General features: G+C 42.1%; 1 pseudogene; it reads left to right on the top strand.

The window, feature by feature from the left end:
• The first annotated feature begins 19,727 nt into the window (after positions 1-19,727).
• LOC148011517 (ras-related protein RABB1c pseudogene) lies at positions 19,728-20,236 on the top strand (annotated as a pseudogene).
• The last annotated feature ends 1,795 nt before the right edge of the window (positions 20,237-22,031 follow it).

Here is a 22,031-nt window from a genome sequence, read left to right as displayed (position 1 = left end):
CACAATATCTCATTCTTCATCAATGAATACTTCATCCCTCCTTACAGAAGACAATCAGAACAAAACAGACCAAAATAGAGCAAAACAAAAGGTATACAGAATCAATCAGAACCTATCAGAACATCACAGAACCATCAACAAACATCATGAACTTCCAAAATACAATCAATATCATCCAAAACACTCTCAATCCACTTCCAAATCAATCAATCATCCCATAAAATCAACCATTCAGCTCTCAAAAACAACAAAAATCAGCCAAAAAACAAGTCATTTCAACACTCAACACTAGCTCAAGTATTGGGTTGTTTGGCATGGATACCTTTGTGGCTAGAGATCTAGTTGTTGATGGATTTTGCAAGATAAGAGAATTAAGGAATGCCTTGCGACTAAGTGCATCAGCAACTACATTCTCTTTTCCTGGTCGGTACTTGATTTCAAAGTCATACTCCTCCAGAACTTCAATCCACCGACGTTGCCTCATGTTGAGCTCGTTTTGGGTAAAGATCCACTTAATACTTTTATGATCAGTTACTAGTGTAAACTTGTTACCCAACAGGTAGTGTCTCCAAATGTTTAGAGCATGGATGATAGCTAACAATTTTAGATCATGGGTACCATAATTTTTCTCATGACTCTTCAGTTTCCTTGAAGAGTAGGCTACCAAGTGACCCTCCTGCATGAGCACACATCCTAAGGCAACTGCACTAGCATCAGTTACTACCTTGAACTCCTTATTGAGGTCTGAAAGTTTTAGGATAGGTGCTGATACCAAACTTTGCTTCAATCTATCAAGGCTGGTTTGTTTGGGAGTTGACCATGCAATGGATGTTTGCTTTTTTAGTAAGTCCATCAGAGGTGCTGCGATCAAAGCATAGTTTTTGATGAAGATCCTATACCATCCTGTCAATCCAAGAAAACTGCATATTTCTTTGACAGTTGTTGGTATTGGCCATTCTAGCACATCCCTGACCTTGGTTGGGTCCATTGAGATTCCTTTCACTGATACAATGAATCCCAGATATTCAATCTATCGTTTGAAGAATGCACATTTCTTCATCTTAGCATACAGCTTATGTGCCCTCATTGTCTCAAGGACATTCCAAAGTTGGGGTTCATGATCTTCTTCCTGTTTAGAATAGACTAGAGTGTCGTCTAAGAAGATGAGCACGAAGTAGTCAAGATATGGCCTAAAGATATCCTGCATTAACCTGTTGAAGGTAGCAGGCGCATTCGTAAGCCCTAATGACATAACTAAGAACTCAAAGTGTCCATATCTTGTGTTGAAGGCCGTCTTTGGAATATCTTCGTCCTTGATTCTTATTTGATAGTAACCAAACCTAAGGCCAATCTTGGAGAAGATCTTTGCATCCTGAAGACGATCAAGAAGCTCGTCTATTCTAGGAATATGGTACTTGTTTTTGACAGTTGATTGATTCAACCCTCGGTAATCAATACATAGTCGAAGCATTCCATCTTTCTTTTTCTGGAACAGTATGGGAGCTCCCCATGGTGAACTGCTAGGACGACTAATCTAGCAGTTGCTTGAGTTGTTCCTTCAGCTCAATTGCTTGTGGTATGGACATTCTATAAGGTCTCTTTGCAATTGGCACAGCACCTGATACTAGTTCGATCTCATGATCCACTTCTCTTTGAAGTGGAAGTTCTGTCAACTCTTCAAGGAATACGTTTGCATATTCCTTTAGCCAAGAAGGTCCTTCACTAGAATCTTTCTTCTGATCTAACTTGTTGAGCTTAATCAAGTAGACAGGTAGTCCTTTTCTGACTCCCTTTATAATCCGAGATGCCTTGGTCAATTAGATTTTTGGATTTCCAGTCTCTCCTTGAGTTGTAACCAATTCCCTTTCAGAGTTTCGAAAGGAAATATTGGCCCTTTCCACAATGAATGTGGGCGTCATTAGGTTTAAGCCAATCCATTCCAAGTAGACACTCATGGATACCTAGACTCATGACTCTGAATTTTACCGAAGTCATCTTTCCTCCCAGAAAGAATTCCACCTTAGCAGTTTGCCTGGTACAAGTAACCTCACGACCATTTTCCAATTCCACAAGCAAGATAGGTGCTTCTACTATGGCTTTTCCTAATCTTTTGCACAAGCTAGTGAGATAAAGGAATGTGTACTGCCACAATCAATCAAGGTCTTGAAACCTTTACCTTGATAGTCTGATGGTGTCAGAATCACCAAGAATTGGCAATTCGGGCCTTGCTTCAACACTCGGATCTTCTTCTTCTTTGCACATTTGCTTATTGGCAATGTAGGAGGTTCTTCCTCTACCTTGGGTAGTGGCTCCCTGACCACGGCTAGTTCCTTGGAAAGGTGTTTGACGATGTCCTCCCCCAAGCTTGGGACATTGCCTCTTGAAATGACCAGGCTTGTTATAGTGGAAACAATGGAGATTTCCGCCATTGCTTTGAGTAGGAACAAAGTTGTTGACATTATTAGTCCTTGCTTTCTTTCTTTGTCCTTGATTCTGACCTTGAACTCTCTTCATTTGAGGCCTAAATGCTCCTATGTTCAAGTCATTATAAGACCAAGTTTTGTTACCTCTTGGTCTAGCCTACACCTCTTGAATTATAGGGGCAGCTCAAATGAGTGCATCATGAAGATCTGATGGGCGCATTGATTCGAGACGGGTATTCACTGGTGGATTTAAACCTATACAAAATTTTGACACCTACTGTGTCATGTCCATCTGTGGCGCATACTTAAGAAGTGAGATGAATTTAGAATACTATGCATCAAGAGTGAGTCCTAGTTGTTTTAGCTCATGGAACTCATTCATTTTCTGCATGCGATATGCAGGTGGTAAGTATCTTCTATGCATGGCTTTCTTCAACTTCTCCCAGGTAATGGATCCTTTCGCGATCCCTTGATCTCTGCACCATTGCTTACACCAAAGCCTAGCTTCGTCGGTGAGCTTTAGCTTGGCAAGCATAGCTTGCTTGGCGGGTGCAGTACCAGCTGCTTCAAATAATCCTCCATGGATTCAATCCAAATTTCCACATCTGCTTGGACGGATCTGCCTCTTCCATCAAATTCGGACATCTTATTCTGCTTGAGAAGAAACTTCTTCTCCTGGATTACAACAGTACTTGATGTAGGAGGCGAACTGGGAGTCTGTACCTGGGGTTGTGCCTGGATAAAGGTTTCTTAATGTTATTACTCGATAATCGTTACGATTTATATTTCATCTCCAATTTAGCTATCAACCAAGCAATTTATACACTTAACTTCTTATCAATTCTCATGTACAAATAGACATTGATAAAAAGAAATCTTATTGTATTTATATGGGCATAGCCCTTTCGGAATACAATATTTCTTGGGATCATAGGGCAACTGTTTACATTTAGTTCGGGGAGAATAATGTTGTATTACATTTATCTATAGAAACTGGATAATAGTATGGTTTTGGGTCATGGATCTTCAGGAATTGGTAAGTCATTGGAAGATTAGGGTATCCTTTCCTTTGGAACCCATTCTTCTCATGGCGCCCCAATACTTTGATCCTATCAGCAGGGATTACATGGGTCACTTCCTCATATACATATGAGTTTAGCTCAACCCTCCGACCTTGAATATGTAAAGTTCAATTCACGTGAGCCTCCACAAAAATGAACAGCTTCACGACTTTCAGGTCTTCCAACCACTTGATCCTCTTTAGGTTGGTTTGAAGGTATGCAAACCGGTGGGCAGCTATATAGTAGATTCCTGAGGCACTTGTCCATCTTCATTACATGTACAAAGGTGATGGATTATAGATACGCTCTAGGATGTTCATCATCTCAACCCTTTGTCAATAATTCGGGGAATGCATCGCAGTCATAAACATGACTCGGAACACTAAGAACTTGTTCCATGCTTCATGATTCTGCAAGACAGCATTAAAAGTAAGGAAATATTTGGAACAACAACATTTGCTTTACTTCCTCTTTATTAATATTTCATAAAAACAAATCCTTCCTTGGTTCACTCTGATACCAACTGTAACGTGTCCACCTGTTATCTTCAGGACACGTCTTAGCAGTCTATCGAAAAGGATGTCTAGAAAGCTCCCCCCAGCACTCCCATGGAATGTTACGGGGTTTGCGATCTAGGACTTTCCGCGTCTGCCATGTAGAGGAAGTATTCCGGCCATTCCATGACCAAAATTAGGGTTTTTCCTATTGGTCATTTCCTAACGGCAATGACCAACTAGCGTCAAACCCGAGCGAACTACTTTACGCAGAAACGCTAGGTCTGAAGCGGATTCACATTGCACTTGGTTCAAGGAGAATGGGAAACGAGAGGGATGCAAAGCTCAACCTCTCTGCCATAAGGCATAGTTCAATTTTGTTCCCCTAAAACAATGTAAATCGGAATCATTTATAACTTAGACTCTAGGTCAATGCTCTTGCTATTCGTGTTCTTTGAACAATCTTCAAGTAGTCCATCATGATTGAGAAAAGTTCCCGGCCAACCGGGACCACCTATCCGTCGGATAGACCCATGGCCACATCCACCGCAATTTCCTCAAGTTGTTTTAGTTATCTATTTATCTACCACATTTAGTTGGATATACAACAAATAGCTTCCTTGATTAGCCCATTAGGCAGTGGTTCCTTCATGTAATAATGGCACTGGACATAGAAAAACAATGTCAAACAAGTTCCTTTTCAACAGGTTATCATATTTATCTTTGAAATACATAAAGTCCAGTCCGTAGGCTTATCCATAATCCGCCCGAAGGCTATCCAGCAATCCACAGGGATTACTAATCCAAGATTCCGCCCGTACACTAGTATGCGGGCCTCGAGATCCAATCCCAAGTCACATTGGCCTCTTGCGCAGGGTCCGAAAGGCGAGGGATTTACGGCCAGAGCCCCCTGGCACCCAAGCATCCTCCTGTTCCAAGTAGCACTCAATGGAGAGACCTCTCGCGGCGGGTTCGGTCCACCTTCCCAGCATAGTTAACAACCCCCTTGGTTAGGGTCAGGCAGGCAGTCGAGTTTAACTGAAGCTACCTCTCCCTTCAGGCCTTCAACTTGAAGCATTAGATATATTTTCATCCATTAATTCTTTGAGCAAACAAAGCAAAATAGTGCTCTTAAAACTGTTACAAGCACAATCATTTCCATTGGTCATTATTTTTGGCCAAGTACTAACAAGTGAATCATTCTTTCCGAATGCATCCAACACTAGATCCGAGATCAATTGCGACTTGGCAAGATCCCCAAGGGTTTATTTGTTAGCTCTATGTCTTGGATTAGGGCCATACCCTATTAACCCAACTTAATCAATACCTAAAGTTCATATGTTATTCCAATTTATTGATTGGTCTTTTGCTTCCAAGAAACTATCTTTACCCAAGATAGGTATTATATCAGGATAATTATTCATCCTCTTGCAAGATAGACTTACGTAAGAATCTGCCAATCTCATTCCTAGGAATTGGCCATTCCCTTGTGATTAAATCACAAGATCATGCGACTCTGCAACTTATTGCACAAGTATCGCATCAAACTATGGGACTATTCTACCCATCAACGGTGTATTCTAATTAGAGTATCATGATTAGATATAACAATCCGTTCCTGATTGCATTAGGCCGACATTGTCGGTCCTAGGGTTTTGAAATTCATCTTTTTAGTGGGAGATTCTTAGGGAAAACCCTAGATCACTTCTCGCACATATGTTCCAATGTTCCTACATTGCATGAATGTAGGCATGTTTTTTCAGGGTATAGGAGTTTCAAATTTGGTAATACGAGCAACTAGGTAATGTTCTCAACGTGTTAAATCCTAGTTAGTTCTTTGGGATACGTTGCATTGAGTTAACCCTTCCTAAACGAGTACTTCACGATTTTAGGTGTTTAGGTTTAAACTAGTTTAACTTGTCTGATCTTGAACATGATTCATTGTCTACGTATAAGTTGATTTACAAACCCTAACCTTTCGGTTTAAGATTAAAGCATAGGCATAATTCCAATTGATCATCCTATAATATGCAAACAAGATTCGTGCTACTAAGCTTTAGGATTGTATGTTTAAACATGTAGTCTTTTTCTACTTTCTTTTCTGAATGAATTTGTCGTATGCTGAACTTACACACCCTTTTGTTGATTTAAGTTTTTAGGCCACTTGCCTAGAGTTAAATCTTCTTCATGCAACCCTAGCAATTTCCTATGGTTGCTAGCAACTTTCTTTAGAAATCATTTCAAAAAAGATGTTCAATAATGCAATATGTGGTTTATTTATTCCATGCTTAATCGACATGTACTATCATAATTCCATTTTGTAAAAATGGACATTAATCTAATTTCAATTCATTGAAATGCATAAAAACTACTTGCTAGAAATGCATGGGAAAATTAGTCAAAGTATTTTGATGCATCCTATCTCTAAAAATGATCCATGCACGATTGGATTATAACAACGTAAATCAAAAATTAGAAAAAACTTGGACTTGTGGTGAAATGTCCACATGGATGTTAGGAGATGATCCTCCTGTGGTTGTGCCTTGTGCTTTCTTAGGAGCCATCGCGAATGCGGCCTTTTCATCTTGGATGTGGCTTTGCGAAACTCCCTTTGTAATTCCATCGTCCTTTATGAAAGTTTTTCATTCCTTTCGTAGAAGCTCCAGTGCAAATTGTATACACGGAAAGGGGTTTAACACTCGGGCTAATTGGGAGATTGAAGGAAATCCAAGGGAAAAAGCTTAATGAGCCTTTTTAAAGGCCTTGGATAGGACCCACGGGAAAGGGGGTACTAACTAGACTTAACGGATTGAAAAAGAGGCAAAGGGTATAAAAGTCCTTAAAAAGGGATATTTCCGTGGAGGCGGGAAAGAAACCCATGGGAAGGTTTTAAATCTCGGGGAGGCGAGGGTAGGAAAACCTATTGAGAGCAAGGCTTATTAAAGCCACAGGAAGGGGGCTTTTCTTGAATCCCGAGGGGGAGGGGTATCAAACCCAGTTAGCTAAGGCTTTCTAAAGACCCTCAGGAAAGGGGAAAAAAGGGTGTAGAAGACCCTTAAGAGGGGATTTTGTGTGGGGGGAAAAGGGTATGAAAGAGCCCTTAGGAGGGAATTTTGTGTGGGGAGAAAAAGGGGCTTAAGGACCCTCCCCCTTAGAAGCTTCTAAGAGCCTTAGAAGCTTCTGATGGTTTGTGCACTACAAGATATAGACAGCTCCTGGTCTACCATCTCTCTGAATCTCGTGAGCTGGTCTGGAGACATGCGTGCCATCATGCCCTGAAACTCCTCATCGCTCATCCCTCGACTCATCCTGAAAATGTCACCTGCACAGATAAAAAATGGTGTTAGAATAATCAATTTAAACTATACAAAGCATAGTAATATAAATCATTTTTTAAAAATCCCTCTTAAAATTCATATCTTATGTACCTTTATGGAAGATCTAAACAACAAATTGAGTAATACAATTCTCCAAGAATGAAGTATCCTATGGTCCCATGTTAATCTCCTGACACAACTCTGCATACACTGGAAGGTCGATAGACATGTCACCAAAAAAGAATGAGTTTGCCTCGTTCTCCAAAAATTCTTGGACTCCTGTATTTCCATCATTGCTAGCCAATGCGGGCTCCAAGCTTGCGGCGGCCTCCACCCCTTGTAATATCAACCCCTCTATTTGCATATTATCTTCATCTATGCCTGGAACATCGCTTTGATCATATACTCTCGCACTTCGAGGAGTTGAAGGTATACCATACCACCATCGAGGTTGTCCGAGGTTTGGATAGAAGATTACCTGTTCACAAACACGTACAAAGTGAGTTCAAACCATTGTGACATAAACCATGTCATATCACAATTAGCAAGCAAATGACTCTATGCACCTGTTCACAATGGGCCGGCAACACAAAGGTGTCGCGCAAATCCGTCCATTTTTTTTCGGAATCTATTTCGAGAAATCCAGATGGACCTCGTCGAACTGTTGCTCCAGCTCCTCCAAGTACCACTCTGAACCACTATACATCGAATAGTAACATGGAGAAGCTACAGTAATCCACCGTAATAATACTTTGCAAGTTCCCAAAATACTCCATCTCATCCACAACCGTGTTCGGATCCGTTGCTCGTCGCCGGCTCTCTTGCTCAAACCTTGCCATGACACCACAATCCATTGTGGACCGCATTTTGTCAATATGCTCCACGCAAAAATGCCGTCCACGCGACCACGCTGCACTATATATTTTGTATTGTACATTGAATGAGTGTTTGCTCAGAATGGATTGGATTAAACCTAATGATGCCCACTATCATTGTGGAAAGGGGCAAGTTTTCTTTCCAAATTCTAAAGGGGAATTGGTCACAACTCAAGGAGAGGCTGGACAACCAAAAATTCAATTTGCCAAAGCATCTTGGATTATAAAGGGAGTTAGAAAGGGACTACCTATCTACTTGATTAAGCTTAATAAGCTAGATCAGAAGCAAGAGTCTAGTGAAGAACCTTCATGGATGAAGGAGTACGTGGATGTATTTCTTGAAGAGCTGACAGAACTTCCACCTCAAAGGGAAGTTGATCATGAAATTAAGCTAGTGCCAAGAGTTGCACCAATTGCAAAGAGGCCTTATAGAATGTCCATCCCGGAAGCAATTGAGCTGAAGGGGCAACTCAAGCAACTATTAGATCAGGGCTACATCTGTCCGAGCAGTGCACCATGGGGAGCTCCAGTGCTGTTTCAGAAAAAGAAAGATGGAATGCTTCAGCTGTATATTGATTACAAAGGGTTGAATCAATCAACCATTAAGAACAAGTACCCTATTCCAAGAATAGATGAACTTCTTGACCGTCTTCAAGGTTCGAAGATCTTTTCCAAATTTGATCTCAGGTCTGGATACTATTAGATAAGGTTCAAGGAATAAGATATCCCAAAGATGGCATTTAACACAAGATATGGACACTTTGAGTTCCTAGTGATGTCATTCGGGCTGACAAATGCACCTGCACCTTCAACAAGTTAATGCACGATATCTTTAGGCCATATCTTGACGACTTTGTACTCGTCTTCTTCGATGATACCTTAGTCTACTCCAAACAAGAAGAAGATCAAATTAGATGTCGCATATAAAATTTAGATATGACATATTCTAAACCCCTCATCACCTTTGGACTACATCCCCTCGAGAACTCCCACTCCTCCATTGAGATCTCTATCCCTTTGCTAGATGCTGCGGTCAAGGCTCCATGCAACCATCATGTTGACATAAACCACGGCATCTCCTCCATGCCTTTGGGATATCGAATCGGTCGATGACACGTACTACGTTGGAATTCAGCTCGTGCTTCCTCTCGATGTTGCCTTGCAATCTGGTACTTGGCGAGCCACGTCTCCATGGAGGCATGGTGCAACATACAAAAGCGATTCACCTTTTCTTCCATTGAGGCATCCATTCTTTTTTCTACCACATTTCTAACCACCACATCTCCAGTCAGTCTATCATTGTCCTTCAACGTCCATAGCATTTCATTGTTTGGTTCCACCATTGGTAGCCATTGTGAGATATGCACTAACGCCTCCAACACCAACCAACCTTCTGCTATGCTACCTTCTGGCCCAGCTCGTTGTCGCACAAAGCCTTTTAGGGTTTTCATGAAGCACTCCAAGAAGAACATCCATCGCGTATGGATAGGTCTAGCAATCTCCACTTCGTCCATAAGATGCACAAGAAGGTGGACTTGTATCCTGAGCATGCTAGTGGGCAGATATTTCTCAAAGAGACAGACCGTCTCCACTGCTCCCTGCCTCAGGGATTCAATAGAGGACGTCTTAATCTCTTTCTGTGAGATCCATTGCACCAAAGTTGACAACTTGTAAATGGCCCCGCCAATTTCTGGAGTAAGGCATCCTGCGATCGTGATCGGTAGGACAAACTGCCACAAATGAGAAAGCATTATGAATAATGGCCACTTTTCAAATTGCAAAATGCCCACCCTAATTACAATCCATTCTATTCACAAACCTGACATATCTTATGCCAATCATGGGATTTTAGCCTCGAAAATTGGTCATCTTTAGAAAATGCGGACCTGAGAGAACCCATCATACCCATCGGAGTGCGGATAGACTTGATTACTTGCTTCACAATGCGCTCTTATTTGGTGGACAAAACCCAAGGAGCATGAGGAAGCTGCACTCCCCCTTCAGCACTCGACTATGGCCAAAGCGCCTCCATCTTACCTACCTCCTTCAAATCCATTCGTGACCCTATAGTGTCTCTCTTTAATGTGATGTGGTCCCATAGCAAGTTGCCCACATTCTTGAAAATATGCATGGGATCCAACAAGTGGTTAACCTGTAAGTGGGTCCAATATGGGAACTCGTAGAAAACTGAGAATCGTCGCATTCCATTTGGATGTGATTCTAGGTTTACAATTTTCAGCTCGTACCAGCTTGCGGCGTTCATACGTGTTGGAGGTCATCCAAGAAAACCTTCCTTGAGTTCATGATCCTCCGGCAAGAAAGCTGCGTGTCCTTGATATACCATCTTCTTCATGGTTTGTGACCTTCAGGAGTCTAACTGTGGCCCACACAATGGACATGCATGATAACCTGAGGTAACCAGACCTGTAAGGCGAGCCACGACCTAGTGAATACTTGATTGAATGAGATAAAATATAGATATTACCAGCGAGAACGAAGGTCTTCTCACCTGATCACTCTCCCAATCCCGGAAAGTCATACATCGTCCACATGAGAATGGATCGAATGTTGGCTGACCGCCGACCATCGCGTCAGCTCATATCTTGCACAATGACCCCCTCCTCCCACAAAATCTTAAGCTCATCGACTAATTGACAAAGATACACGTACATATTTTTTACTTGTAGCGGCCCGGGACGAGCAAGCTAAGGATGAGATGTCCTTTCTTCGTAGAAAGCCATGGAGGGATGTTGTAGTTGACAAGCACTATAGGCTACTGTAACAAGTCGAGCCGAATGGGTTCACACCATCCATAGCGAGACTGAGCCGAAGATTCCTTGGCTCTCGCGCAAAGCCTGGGAAGGTAGAGTCAATGTGGCTCCATGCGCGCGAATCCGCTGATATTCGTTGAACTCCATCCATGGACCTATTCTCACATGCCACGTTGTCAAGCTTGCCATGTCGGACGTGCGAAACATGTGGTTTATGCGGGGGATGAGCGAAAAGTGTCTGAGAACTTTTTGAGGGATGGTTTGCCCTTGCAAATCCTATCGATACCTGTGAGCACCACACTTTGGACATGTCTCCATAGTCTTGTATTCATCTTGAAACAGTATGCAGTCGTTGATACATGCATGGATGTTGTTATAGTCCATGCCAAGCTTCCATAAAACATGTCGTGCATCATCACGAGACTCAGGCATGGTATTTGCAGGTGGTAATATATGATATTTCAATAACCTGAAAAAAATCATAAAACACCTTGAAAAGGCACAAATGTTTGCAATAATACTGTTTAAAAAAAAAATCAATGAAGCCTATGTGCAAGGTACCTGAATAACTCAGTCACACTCATATCGCTCCAATCGTATTTTGCTTATACACTTAAGAGTGCAAGCAATTTCTTCAACCGAGATAATCGGCACCCATCATATAATGGTATGGATGCTTCCTCTCTAAGCGGGTCAGATGTCTCGACATCCATGGGAATCAATGCATCGATCATTGCCTCCATCTCAGGCTCCAAGATTATAGGTAGGTCGGGAAGGTTGTCTGTCTCCTCTGGCATTGACGGTATAGATGGGCCTTGCAAGTGGTGGATTGGCTCCTGCAATCCATCCATCGCACGTACATGAACTCTTCTAATTGGCTGCAAAGGGTGCACTTCCCCTTGGGTCGAGACACCATCCTCCTGGATAGAAAATTTGCCAACAAGACCCAATCTTATTGTGTATGGTTTTCAAATAGCTTGCGAGTATAATGTATGATTAATATTAACTTCAAATTACCATTTCCTGAAAATCCGCAATCACCTGATCAATGATCTCAGATTAAAACTCGCCAAATCGTCGTATGTGTTCTATAGACAATCGGCGTTTTCGTCTAATTGCCAACTTGCATTGAGAGCAAGGACATGGGACACACTGATTAAGATACGTTTGGCGATCTTGAACAATAAGACCTTCTTCATTTTCCATCTTATCTACATTACAACAAACGAGCCTTAAATGGATAGCTTTATGGAGATGTACGTCAAGTTGCAAGTTGACCATAAATCTTGCATTGTACATAGTAGTTGAGAGATTTATTGATGTTATATCTCAGCCCTGTATCATGTTCAAGGATTTGTTTGTCCCGGTAGGTAATTATTCGTTATTGTAAAAAACTGCACTAGAGGGCTTTGAGTATAAGTAATCCATTTATTGAGCATCATTGAGGATCTCTTAGTCTAATAATAAATCTGTCTCAACAAAAAGCATCTTAGAAATGTTGTTTTTTTGTCCTAGGATCGCGTATTAAAATTAATGCCATCTATGAAATTTATTAATTATAGTAATAAAATTTATTTCAATCAATTCTACTCATAGTCATAAGACCTGAGAGAAAATATCATATACTCAATTTAAGGGATTCTTCTTCTATAACAATACTTTTGGGTTCATTTTGATGAAGTACCATAATGACCATTAGCTAGGGTATCATTTTCTTTTAGTCCTTCCGTTGACTAGTTGGCATGATTTCTAATTTTTTATGCCTATAAAGTTAATACAAAAACAATGAATTATGCATATCACAATTAGATCCCCTACTTGGACATTATGAAGGACATGACCAATTTTAAGCCATCTTAAAGAGTCACCAATGTACGTGGCCCATGACAAAGCACATTGCATACCATTATCGATAAGTCTATTATCGTGCATCTTAAATCTCCTAATTAGACTTTATAAATGGTATGACTAATTTTTAGCCCTCTTAAGGAGTCGATGTAATGGTACCCACAAAAAAAGTAAAGTGGATACCATTACCATAATCATGGATATGCTATCATTCCAATATATGTTATCTTTCTCTTTCACTCCCTCTCCCTCCCTCTCTTTCTCTTTCTCTCGTATTTCCTCTCCCTCTCACAATATATCTTAACACTCTCCAAAAGCAAAAGGGAGAGGGAGAGAGAGAATGCACTCTCCCTCCCTCTCCCTCTCCCTCTCTTTCTCTCCCTCTCTCATTTCCTCCCTCTCCCTCTCTTTCTCTCTCTCTCCCTCTCTCTCCCTCTCCCTCTCCCTCTCCCTCTCCCTCTCTTTCTCTCCTTCTCTCTCATTTTCTCTCCTAAACAAGCAAAAAAGAAAGTGATTTAAACCTTTAATAAGCAAAAGGGAGAGGGAGAGAGAGAATGCACTCTCCCTCTCTTTCTCTTTCTCTCCCTCTCTCATTTCCTTCCCCTTCCTCTCCCTCTCTTTCTCTCCCTCTCCCTCTCTTTCTCTCTTTCTCTCTCATTTCCTCTCCTAAACAAGCAAAAAAGAAAGTGGTTCAAACATTAAACAAGCAAAAGGGAGAGGGAGAGAGAGAATGCACTCTCCCTCCCTCTCCCTCTCTTTCTCTTTCTCTCTCTCTCTCTCTCATTTCCTTTCCCTCCCTCTCCCTCTCCCTCTCTTTCTCTCTTTCTCTCTCATTTCCTCTCCTAAATAAGCAAAAAATAAAGTGATTGAAACATTAAACAAGCAAAATGGAGAGTGAGAAAGAGAATGCACTTTCCCTCCCTCTCCCTCTCTCTAAACAAGCAAAAGGGAGAGTGAGAGAGAGAATGCACTCTCCCTCCCTCTCCCTCTCCCTCTCCCTCTCTCATTTCCTTCCCCTCCCTCTCCCTCTCCCTCTCTTTCTCTCTTTCTTTTTCATTTCCTCTCCTAAACAAGCAAAAACTAAAGAGATTTAAACATTAAACAAGAAAAAGGGAGAGGGAGTGAGAGAATGCACTCTCCCTCCCTCCCCCTCTCCCTCTCCCTCTCCCTCTCTTTCTCTTTCTCTCCCTCTCTCATTTCCTCCCCCTCCCTCTCCCTCTCCCTCTCTTTCTCTCCCTCTCTCTCCCTCTCCCTTTCTTTCTCTCTCATTTCCTCTCCTAAACAAGCAAAAGAGAAAGTGATTTAAACCTTAAATAAGCAAAAGAAAGAGAGAGGGAGACTCATTGATGAGATATGGCGAGTGTGGGGCGGCTCCTCTTTTCAATGAAGGCTCCTCCTCTCCTTCACGAACAACGGCGGCGGCAAGTCTTCTTCCTCTCCTTCTCTCACGATGGTCGCTCTCTCCCTCGCTCTTGCTCTCAAAACACGCAAGCCACAAACGCGAAATGAAAACCGCATTCGATTTCGGCCGCTTTTTTTCCCTGTGGAGAGTCGCTATTTGCGTCGCAAATGTGATGCAAATAGCAACGCAAAATAGCAACACTATTAGTGACGCCAATAGCGACACCGCTATCCGCCGTCGCTAATCGGCGTTGCTACTAGCTCAAATCCTTGTAGTGGTGGCCCAGCACATGGCCGGACTAGGACGACGGCCAATACACACAGGCGGGGATTTTGACGGCGGCAACTTCTTGATTTGGCAGTGCTAGTGGTTCCTCCCTCCACTCTCGACGGCGACATGATGCAACAGAGTGACGGCCTTCCTCTCCTATCATGACCACCCTCTCCTTCTATGGTAGCGTGTATACAGTCTGACGGCTTCCTACTCTTGCTCCACGACAGTGACCACCCCCCCTAGCTATGTCCCCTACCTACTTATATAGGTGAGGGGAGGGGGATCCTCCCTTCCCCATGTAGCATCTCGCATGCTTTCTTCCTTTAGCAAGCTCTAGCAAGGAGCTTGCTCACCCCTTGCTATTCCCTTCTTCTCCAACATGACAGTCGGCTGGAGGAGAGAGGGATTATTAAATTTTTTTTGCCATTAATCATTTAATTATCCTCATGACCTCCTATTAAGAGGAGGTTCATGCGAAGAATGCGTACTTAGAATTGGAAATGTTACATTAGCATTTGAGATATGTTGCATTGATTTGACCATTCCTAAATGAGTCCCTCGCGGTTTAGGTGTTTAGATTAAACCAATTTTACTTGTCTATTCTTGAAGAGAATTACGCTACCATTTCCATAACCACATGTATCATTGCCTATGTATAAGTTGATTTACAAACCCTAACTTTTCGGGTTAAGATCAAAGCATAGGTTAAGTTATAGCATGATTCCAATTGATCCTCCTATAACATGCAAACAAGATTCATGCTTCTAAGCTTTAGGAGTTTATGTTTAAACATGCAGCCTTTTTCTACTTTCATTTCTGAATGAATTATTCGTATGCTGAACTTACACAACCTTTCGTTGATTTGAGTGTCTAGGCCACTTGCCTAGAGTTAAATATTCTTCATGTTGCCCTAGCAATTGCCTATGGTTGCTATCAACTTTCTTTAAAGAATCATTTCGAAGAAAAGATGTTCAATAATGCGATATATGGTTTATTCCTTCCATGCATAATCGAGGTATACTATCATTATTTTTTACTGGTAAAGATGGGCATTAGTTAATCTAAGTTCGTTACTTTGCAATGCATAAAACCCACTTGCTAGGAATACATAGAGATCTTATGCTCTTTCTTTATTCGTTTCATTGCAAAATACTAATGACCGAATTCTTCCATCGTGGGCTATTTCTTTTAAATTAGTCAAAGTATTTTAATCAAAAAAATGCATCCTATCTCTATAAATGATCCATGCATAATTTAGTTATCACGATGTAAATCAAATTTGTGAAGAAAACCCGGACTTGTGGTGAAATATCCACATGGATGTTAGGAGATGATCCTCCTACAGTTGCGCCTTGTGCCTTCTTAGGGGCCATTGCGAATTCGGACTTTTCATCTTGGACGCAAATTGATGATCTTGGCCGTCTCCTTCGCACACAAAACTTCCTTTCTGATTCAGTCTCCTTAATTAATTTCTCCGTCTTTTGGAACCGGCTTTAGAAGGCTTTATAAGATTCCTTCTTAAACTTCAAGGAAGAAGGGGTGTAAAAGATTTGCTTTGTGAAGGCAATTAGAAGGGGATTTTCAAAGATCCCGGGTAACAAGAACCCGCTTGAGAGAGCAATAGGGAAGGCCCACGGGAAGGGGTTTAGCACTCCGGCTATTGGGAGCTTGTGGGAAATCTAAGGAGGAAAAAGGTCTTAATAAACCTTTTTAAAGGCCTCGGATAGGACTCCACAGGAAAGGGGTTACTAAATGGACTTTAGCGGATTGAAAAACAAAGGGGCAAGGGGTGTAAAAGACCTTCTAGAGGGATTTTTTGTGGGGGAGGGGAGAAATCCATGGGAATGGGGTTTAAATCTTGGGGAGCGGGGGTTATTAAACCCACTTTGAAGAGGGGCCTTATAGAAACCCACAAGAAGGGGGGCTTAGAGAGCCCCCCCTTGGAAGCTTCTGAGAAGCTTCTAAGCTTGTGGGAGGCTTGTATGCTCCACGTGGACAAAGGGAGAGCTAATTGATGTCGTTGCAAGCGGCAAGTGGCTGAATGATTTCAGCGACGGCGTTTTTGTCAGCTCCACTCCACGGTGGCCTTCAGCAGAGATGCGACGACTTCCTCCTTCTCCACGCCTGATCACTCCCTCATGACCCTCAACCTCACGGCTCTCAGCTTCTTCCCTCACACGATTTCGACAGCCTATTGCGGCTGTAATTCACGATTTTTTTTTTCTCGTGCCCTATCCTCCTACTCCCCTCACATGCATTTATAGTTGAGGAGAGGGGACCTTCCTGCCCCCACGCGGCTCAATGCATGGGATTCACCCTTCTGTGAGCTCCAACAAGGAGCTTAATTTCCCTTCCTATTCCCCTCTTCTCCAGCATGATAGTCGACTGGGGGATAGGGGAATAATAATTAAAAAAACTGCCATTATTTCCAAAATTTATCCTTTTGCCCTCCTAAGAGGAGGTTCATATGAAGAATGTGGTTTTTAGAAATCGAAATTATTACACATGTGCGTAGTCTCTTCAAGAGAATCTCTACGAATGAGCAACCAAATGAAAGAGCTATCTCCACCATGTTCATAAATGGAATCCGCAGAGCAAGGAGTTGCACAAGGCTCTAGCGAGTAACTCTAGCCTTGCAGCGAGATGTGTTAGCTAGGGTCTTTGATGAAGCAATTAGGGTGGATGACCAGTTGAGAGAGAGAAGCTCTTGAAGTTCAAACTGTGACAAATCCAGTCAGAGGACCTTAGAGAGGACCACAGAGTGGCCTCCACCAACTACTGTTAAAGGAGTGTCTAGCATTCTTGGATTAACAGGTTGGTACAGGATATTCATTAAGGGCTACGCCTTAATTGTAGCTCCCCTTATAAATTTGTTGAAGAAGCAGGTTGCCATAGCATGGACACCCACTTAAAAATCAAGTTTTGATCAACTCAATCATAGCTTAGTGAGAGCGCCGATTCTAAAGCTCCCTAACTTGAGCAAGGAATTTGAAGTTGTCACGAATGCCAATTTACTTGCACTGGGCTATGTACTAATGCAAGGAGGTCACCCTATAGCATATTCTTAGAGGAAGCTAAAGAACCATGAAAGGAATTATGCTACCCATGACTTGGAGCTATTAGCAAGTATTCATGCTTTCAATATTTTGCGACACTATTTGCTTGGTAACAAGTTCTCTTTAGTCATAGACCATAAGAGCCTTAAATGGATCTTCACCCACACTGACCTCAATATGAGGGAACAATGTTGGATTGAGATTCTGCAGGAATATGATTTTGAGATCGGGTATCGACCTGGCAAGGAGAATGTAGTTGCTGATGCCTTAAGTCGCAAAGTGTTCCTCAACTCTCTTATTATGGAGGAACCCTCGATGGAAAAATCATTGGCAATTATGGTATCAATACCCATCAACCCTATCCTTAAATTAGCAAACGAGGAAGCTAGCCATGACCCAGAATATCTAAAGGCGATGAAGGAGATCTTAGGGAAGGACCAAAACCCCAAAATTAAGGTCAAATATCAATAATTTTCTATCAATGAGGAACTTATCTACTTTAGGACAAGGCTGTGCATACCCTCAAGCAGGAAGTTCAAACAGAGAATACTTTGGGAAGCACATGATTCCCCCTTTTTAGGCCATCCTGAATATGTCAAGACCCTTAACATGGTCAGGAAGAGCTACCATTGGAAAAGGCTTAAGGGAGATGTGCTCAAATATGTCACGGAATATTTGTCCTGCCAATGCATTAAAGCAGAACATGTCAAGATGCCTGGGAAGTTGCAACCTCTTGACATTCCCCAAGAGATGGAGTGGGAATTTATCAGCATGGACTTTTTTGTTGGATTACCTTCAGTCCAAGGAGGATACAACTCAATTATGGTCATAGTAGGCATGATCATTAAGGTTGCACACCTCATTCAAGTCAAGAAAAACTATAAAGCTTCAGATATTGCTAGATTATTCATCAAGGAGATATTCAAACTCCATGGGTTGCCTAGGAGGATGTGATTCCCTCTTCACATCTCATTTCTGGAGAGGGATATTTGAGGCCATTGGGACTCAGCTCTGTTTCAGTACAGCCTATCACCCTCAGATTGATGGCCAAACGGAGAGACTCAACCAAGTCATTGAAGACATTCTTAGGGCATATTGATGTCTCAAACCCAAGAAATGGATCCAATATCTACCATTGGTAGAGTTCGCCTATAATGCTTCTTACCAACCGCATTCAAATGACACCTTTTCAAGAATTGTATGGGCATGATTGCCATACTCCATTGAATTTTTCAGATCCTGCCTTGAGGGTAGAAGCTTCCAAAAAAATTCTTGAGGAGATGGATGAGCAGGTTAAGGCCATCAAACAAGATATTAGAGCCACCAAGGATAGGCAAAAATCCTATGTGGATCTAAATAGACAAGAGCGAATCTTCATAGAAGGAGGTATGGTCTTTATTCGTGTACAACCCAAGAAGAGTTCCTTATCAATGGGAGAGTTCAAGAAACTAAGTCTAAGGTATTGCAGACCCTATAGAATCCTCAAGTGTTAGGGCCCAATGCTTACAGACTCCAACTCCCTGAGAACGTTGTCGTGTTGCTGCGCATCTGAGCCGTGAACACCTCTATTTTTGTTGTGCATTTGTGTCAATTTCTGCGTGTGATTTATTGTTTGTGTGATGCATTTTAGTAATCTGCAGCCAATGTATATATTTCCTGCACTTTGGATCCAAGAAATCGTTAGGAATGGACTCCTAAATCTTCTCCTCTTGTAAACAGGGCTAATTTTTATTGTGTGCGTGAGGCAAGAGCTGAGGCAAAGATCATGGTGTATGCAAGCTCATTGACACTGTAAGAGAGGGCTGGGTTGTATTGGTGAATTATCATGGTGATGCATCTCTATTATTGTTCTAGGAGGTTGTGTTCCTGGTACTGCCCTCTGCACAGCCCCAAGCAAGTCTAAGCTATGAGAATTCTCTGGACTGAGATATGTGGAATAATGGGATGATATGTATTGTCAACACCCTAATCTTTACTAACACCTAAAGACATGTGAAGCACATGTTCTCTAGTGATCCAAAAGGCAAGAAGTTCTAATGAAAATAAAGCTAGTCTATTCAGGGAGGAGGATATTTTTGAAAAGGGCAAAAATGGCGGGCTGCGCCTGAATGGGAATGGGGGGGCCCTTCCTTTTCGCTTTCTGGGGGAGAGAGAGAGAGAGGCCCAACACGTACTCAGAGGCACCCTTACAATCCTCCCCTTCCACCATGTCTTACGCTTACCTCTTCAAATACATTATCATCGGAGACACAGGGTGGGCAAGTCTTGCCTCCTTTTGCAGTTCACAGATAAGCGTTTCCAGCCCGTCCATGATCTTATCATCGGTGTCAAATTTGGTGCTCGCATGATTACCATAGACAACAAGCCTGCCAAGCTTCAAATTTGGGATACAGCGGGGCAAGAATCGTTCCGATCTATCACAAGGTCGTATTATCGTGGAGCTGCTGGTTCTTTACTGGTGTATGATATTACAAGGCGGGAAACATTCAACCATTTGTCAAGTTGGTTAGAGGATGCTCGTAATCATGCTAATTCGAACATGACCATCATACTGATTGGCAACAAGTGTGATCTTGATCATAGGCGAGTAGTGAGCACTGAAGAAGGTGAACAATTTGCAAAGGAGAATGGATTGATATTTATGGAGACATCAGCCAAGACTGCTCAAAATGTTGAAGAGACACAGACAGAAGTCAACCGGGTCTCTCGTGTTTGAATCTGTGATTCTGCAGACAATATCACATCTACTCGGAAGTGCATTGCCGATTGCATCCGGTGTCGCCTGTGGTGCAGAACAACAGGCATATGATAAAAGCATCTCCCAGCGCAGCAGCCTTCAAGAAAAGAAGAGAAGTATTGACGCAGAACAACAGGCATATGCCACAAGCATCTCGCAGGACAGCTGCCTTGAAGAAGATTTCCCTCTTAGAAAAGAGCAGCCTCGCAGTGTTCCAATCTTTTCAGTAGATTGCTGTTGCTACAAGTATTTGGAAGCACCTGAGTCTTCTTGAAAAGTAGTATGGCCATGCGGACAGATGCTGCAACGAAGAGCAGCTTGCATGCAGGGCCAGCCTGCTCAGTTGGTGGAGTGATATGTGGACAGCTATGCCAGCAAGCAGTTGTGAACAATGCCTCGTCTGTACCAGACCCTACTCAGTGCCTTGAGTATTTGGCTCTTTCCCAGCAAGCTAAGATGATGTCCTAATGAGTAGTTACAATTCCCATTCTCACTGTTCTTCAACTCCTATGTGTGAAGTTACAGTGGACAAAACTACAATTGGTGGAGTTTTGAGGGACTTAACACAGCACATCTGGTTACAGGGCAGATTCATACATGGATGCATATGTACATGTGATATGCATCGTTTGGATAGACATGCAGTTGAGTCATAGACAGCCAGAATAATGAGCAGTGGGAGCAGGGAGTGGATGGCTGCATGGCCACAGCACAAGGCTTGAAAGACCAGCAGAGTAGCAACATGTTTGTGGCTTAAGTGAAGTGCCTGCCTATATTCTCTCAGAAATGAATACTCCACCTTTTTATGAAGACAATTTAATACCCTGCTTTGGCTTTGGAGATACAATCAGATTGTTCCTCATTTGTGCTTGACTGAGCATACTTCTTTTGATGCCTACTAGACAACTACTTTGTATGGAATCCTGAAAATTTGTTCACAGGAATTGTTATCCAGCTGAATTTATCAAGTGCCAATGGAAAAACTGAACTCAAGCATCTGAACGTAAAATTGAATATGTTCAAATTTTTCTGAACATAAACTTCATGTAACTCACTTGACAAGGAATATAGTGAACTTTGGCATCAAAAATTCAATTTTCTTCTTGTTAGTCTATTCCATTACTGTATCTTGAACCCCGTGTTCTGCAGCCCTTGTGCGATCTCTTTGACATTTCTGGTGAACCCGACGTGAAAGTGCTGCGTCATCAGCAAGATGGGAGACTCGCAAGAAGAGATGACAGATGATAATGTTATGAAGAACCTGTTTCAGTCATTTACCATGTATATGCAGCAGCAAGTTCATGCAAAACGAGACAGTGATGCTATGGATGCCTTGAAAGCTGTCCAACAGGAGATGAAGCAGTTTAATGGCCAGCAAGTGTCAACTTACCTGCATTTGTATGAAGAAAAGATGAAGTTTTTTGGGGTTTCTCAAGATGTTTGGAGCCGCTACTTCTTGCGGATCGTGGTGCGCGCTCTTGAAGGTCGAATTGCAGAAATTCAAGAGGCACATGCAGGTTGGGCTGAATTTAAAAAGGCATTAAAAGATGAATATTTCCTGGAGGATACAGGTCTTATGAATCGCAGGAATTTTTTAGCATGGGTTTCTATGCCTAATAAGGGACTTTCTATTACCGCTCTTCTGCGAGAGTTTGAAAGCCATTATGATCAGTTGGATGGGACTGAACAGCAAGCTTTGGAGATGCAGAAAGTGGAGTTATTTTTGCAAGCTGCAGATGCTAATCTGCAGGAAAAGTTGGATGATCTTTTGGAA

Source organism: Lygodium microphyllum, chromosome 28 (assembly GCF_053477565.2).
Source record: "Lygodium microphyllum isolate KBCC chromosome 28, Lygodium_microphyllum_v1.1.10, whole genome shotgun sequence".
Classification (NCBI taxonomy): Eukaryota; Viridiplantae; Streptophyta; class Polypodiopsida; order Schizaeales; family Lygodiaceae; genus Lygodium; species Lygodium microphyllum.
The sequence above is the reverse complement of the archived record's forward strand: the minus strand, read 5'-3'. Positions and strand labels throughout refer to the sequence as shown.